Source organism: Theobroma umbraticum, unplaced genomic scaffold (assembly GCF_002168275.2).
Source record: "Theobroma umbraticum cultivar Fairchild unplaced genomic scaffold, ASM216827v3 scaffold_56.0, whole genome shotgun sequence".
Classification (NCBI taxonomy): Eukaryota; Viridiplantae; Streptophyta; class Magnoliopsida; order Malvales; family Malvaceae; genus Theobroma; species Theobroma umbraticum.
Genome location: NW_018397256.1, coordinates 1,204,750 through 1,209,801, shown reverse-complemented (window position 1 = coordinate 1,209,801; position 5,052 = coordinate 1,204,750).

The following is a 5,052-nucleotide window of genomic DNA, read 5'->3' as shown; positions in this document are numbered from 1 at the left end:
AAAGCCTTAAAGAGTCTTAAAATATAGTGGATGATTACTGCTATTAAAATTATGATATTCCACTTACTTTTTGAAAGAAATATGAAAATACATCCAAGACCCACATATGACCTGTGACTCAAAATGAAAGCATGAGGTCTTAGAGCTTGGGCTTAGCACAAGCACTGCTATGGATCATTTCCAATGCAATACCATTACTGTAGCTAAAGGGAATATTTTGGTGAAAGAGGGAAAACAATGGAATAAGTCAAACAAAGAATCAAGAATAAGTTTATAAGCATGAAAAGAAACAGAGTATTGGAAGTGAAAATTACTTTCCTTGCTTGATGCACTAGCTAGATTGGGTTCTCGGTCCTTTGAATAATAAACTAAAAAGACTTGCATTAATGAGTTGGATCTTGTATCAAGTATCTAGATTGTCAAGCTAATGAGTTGTTTTGCATGACAATGTAGAATAGAGCAATGACGAATTATTGAGTGACTAAATTGAATTCCTTTATAAATCAAAAGCCTTCTTCTTTTTGTGATTAACCCAACATTATTCAAAAAAAATCCAAATTAGAAGAAAAAGAGATAATGAACAACTCACCAAATATAGGGAAATTGATGGTGAAAAAGGCGATAATGGATGGTTTTAGAGTGAGAAGGAGTCTTGAAGAGGGATAAACTCATCGATAATTGGTGCGGCAGTGAAATTGGGTATTATATAGAAGAGTAATTTTTTATATTGTTAAGGGATATTTTTATCCAATCAATTCATAATTCTATTCACGGCCCTCAAGAATAGCCAATACCAAAGGAGGGCTTGGTATTAGCTATTCAAAACCCTTTTAGAATGGCCATTCCTCAAAATGACCATTCCATCCAACCAAATGTAGTCTTTAGTTGGTAATTTGAATAGGAGAAATAGCTATTCTATTCCCTCAACCGAGCATATTGTAAATTTTTTTAAAATGCATGATAAAGAGATCTAATTAAATCTATATAAAAAGACTATATTAAAGCTCTTTTTTATAAATATTTTTTAAAATTTGAGCTTGATTTTATTAACTTGAATAGGTTGATTTCAAAAAGCGATATTGTTTAGGCTGTTAGAATAAAGAACTAGAAAAGATGAAATGGATTAAAGGCGTGTATCAAAGACAATGTCTTTTAGATTTTATTTGCCCTCATTTGATAGCGTGCAAAAAGGTTGTAGATGAAAAACCTTAAGGATACAATAAAGCCTAGTGATTAATTGCATTTTGTACAAACACAATCAATCCATTAAGCATCCACTGGTGTATGGCAAGATTACTAAACTTCTATAGGATTTTCTGTAGCGAAATGATATGGAAGAAATTTGGAGAATATTGAGAAAAGAAGGAGAAATTTCTGTTTTTTGTTTCTTGGTGTTGAGTCTATTTATAAATACACAATTATCTATTTTCCAATAGACGCAACTTTTTGTTTCCAATAGAAATAACCATTTTTTTCCAATAGATATAATTTTCTGTTTCTAATAGACATAATTATTGGTTGTACAAATACTTCTTTTCACAATTACAAAGTAAATTAAATTTTAATTACTTGTACATGCACCAGCACATGCCACTTGCCTTTATAATATATTATTAATATAATTAATTTCAAGACCAACCAAGGCTTGGCAAGCCTAGCCATGGTTCATTTTGCACCTTAGCCCACTTTAGTCTAACTATTAAAAACTTGTTCTCCTTGATATTTAAAGAACTCTTTTTTTTTTTTCCTTTTCCAATGTGGGATTGTTTTGCATTCTTATTGTTGTTGAAAATGTCCAATAATCTCCCACTATTTTTAAATTAATCCAAAATTTTGATAATTTTGGAACTCAATTGTACAAATGAAGGTGTCTTTTGATTGAATCTTCACCTAGTGAAAATATAGTAAAGTTAACCAAAATTGCATGGTAGACTATGCTTTGAATGACTTGTTCCAGTTGGTTGACCGATTACATCTCACACAATGATTTCAACATCCAAGAGTGCACAATATCTTGTGACACTTTTATGGTCATGCGTAGGACTGAGTAACAGTTGGTTTTGATCATGGAAGAGGGAAAAACTAATCAAGTCATTAGCCTAAGATAACTTATCACCATTGACCAATCATGGCTGATCAATTATGGGTCGGATATTCAATTTTAGCCTTAATGGCCCAAGTTGGAAAGAAAGGAATCTTGACCTTATAACTGATAACTCTATTATATAGAGTTATTTTGACACATTTTGGGGGCTTAAGTAACTAGATCTTTGAGATTTTAGGTTTGAATTTTAGCATGTTAGGTGTTTTTCTAGTTTAAGTTTGATTACTTGTTAAGTGATTAATTTAAGTTATTTTAGTTAAATTTTATTTTGTTTCATTTTAAATTACTTTAAAAGTAGTTATTGCTAATTTCTCTTATGGCTTTTATAGGAAATTGATAAAAAAGGCTCATTTGATGAAATCAGTGCAAGTATGGTGATGACTTTATTCGTATATATTTTTGTATTTTGACCATATCTCTCTCTTAAAACTCCAAATGAGGTGATTCTTAGAGCACTAGAATTATAAGAAGAAGGACTATAATGTTTATGTTTAACAATTTTCCCAGTTCTGGTGGATCGTGGTCAAAATATTTGTCAATATCGGAGCACTGCAGCAGTACACAAGGACTGCACATGATGTGGTATTTGGAGAATATCTTTCAATCCAGAAGTTCAATTGATGTGATTCTTAATCCATTGAAAATTTAAGAGACAGGACTAAAATTTTTATGTTTATCACTTTGCCCAGTTCCGAACATATCAGGGTGAACTCATATTTGAAGTTGATAGACTGCTACAGTACTGGGAGAACAAGGCTGCAGCATTGATGAAAGGAAGCACACATACAAATTACCAGAGAGCTCAGTGCTGCAGCTCTGGGTGACTTTCCAAAAATAAGAGAAGTTGACAGGATTTTGAAAATTAGGTTATTTGAAGCCTATTTAAGGGATCTTTTTTTTTTAGGAGGAGGCAGCAAGCAACTATTCTGGAGATTTGAAGCCAAGAACAAAGCAAGAAAACAAGAGAATTGGAAGGAGAATCAAGATCATAAAGCTCTAACTATTAGTTTTCTTTGTAACTTTTGTGTTTTCTTATTTTCTTTGACTTGAATTTATGGCTAAATTTCTTTAGATATTGTCTTTATTTAATATTATGAGCTGATTTATTTTTCTAGGATTGCAATTGAACTCACATGTAATCTAAATTTTTAATCTCTTTCTTGCTTATTTTTCAATGGGATTTGAATTCTTTATTCCAATTTGTTCTTAATGCTTTTAATTTCTTGGCCACCAGTTAAATTAATTTAGGAACCTACACAAACTTGGGAAAGGGAGTTTAGTGTAGACTAAAATTGGGTTAGCATATGATCATATTACTTGATTTGCATATAAGATAGGGATATACCTATAGGTTATATGTAGTCAAATTAGATCTTGAACTTAATGAATCTATTTTAATTTAATCCACATAAAGATATAGTGTTTTGGTTAAAATAGATATTTTTATAAAATGAGTCGAGAGACCTTTATAAATAATTTAAGACTCTAGGCTAGTAATTCAAACTATTGAAATAAGTTAAGGAAAAGCGGTAAGATTTAGATGAAGTGTGAGGGATATTATAATCATAGACTTGTTTGATTTGATATTTACTCAAGTTATTATTATTTTGATTTTTCCTGTTAGTTTAAATTTTAGTTAATTAGTTGTAGTTAATCAATTAATTTTGAGTGCTTGGATAAGATTAATTTATTTTAATTTTAATACTTAATAAAATTTTAGACCAATTCTCTGTGGGATCAACACTCTCATTGCTAATATACTATCTATTCAATACGTATACTTGTGCAGTGAAATTTTAACTGACAATAACATCTATGGGTTTAATGGAAAAAAAGCTAAGGACAAAAAAGGTTGTCCGGCCTAATAGGACAATAACATCCAAGGCTTTAAATTTAATGCTATTAGCAAGCATGATTAAAACTCCTAATAAACTAAATATAGATATAACAAAAATATGGAATATTTACAATATTAGTTATTAGCACTAACAAAAGCCTTCATGAATCATAACTTAATATTCAATCAATGGCATGAATATTCAATAGAAAAAAAAACATAACTATGCTTGAAATTCAACCAATCTAAACACTTCAAACTATATAATTTATATTTAGTAAAAAAAAAGCAATAAACACCACATAAACTTTTTTTAGTAAAAAAAAATTATAAAAACCATATATTAAATTGGCCAAGAAAAATTTTAAATAAAATAGAAAAGATAAGAAAAAATAGTTTTCATAAATTGTACATACCCAATTATCTATGACATCATACTAAATGACAGAAAAACATAAATTGTACATATCCATATTAGAAATTACACAATCATAATTTCACAACATAAATTTTGCAACATGGACCTCTGTTTTAACAATTTTGAATCCATCAATCACCCAAAATTTCATATGAACATTAAAACATGTCCTTAAAATGTTAAAAATATATATAATTAGTATATATTAGTGAAACCCCAATGTTTCATTTAAGTTAAATTGATTAATTTGTAAGTTTTGGAAGAGTTTCCTAACCATTCTATGATAAATTTCTCCCTAATATTTTGTTTATTTGGTAGAACATTGATTGTTGAAAGAATGGGAGGACAATGAAACCAAAAGAATGCATTTTTGCAAGTTAAGGCATAAAGCGTCGATCCTTATGGAAGAAAGGTCAATCCCTAAAAGTTTTTAGACTCAAAATAGCTTATAAAATTATGGGGGGATTGACTCCTAAAAGAGGAAAGGTCGATCCCTTAGTAGCAGAACACTTGAAATAGCTTCTAGAATCACCAAGATCGATCCTTGGTAGGCAAAATCAAAAATAAGCTTTTGGAAATCAAAAAGATCAACCCTTGAGGTTTAAAGGGTTGATCCCTACACCCACATAAGGGAAAAATAGGCCTAAAGATCAACCGTTGGGCTTAAAATGTTGATCCTTAAGGTTCAGTAGA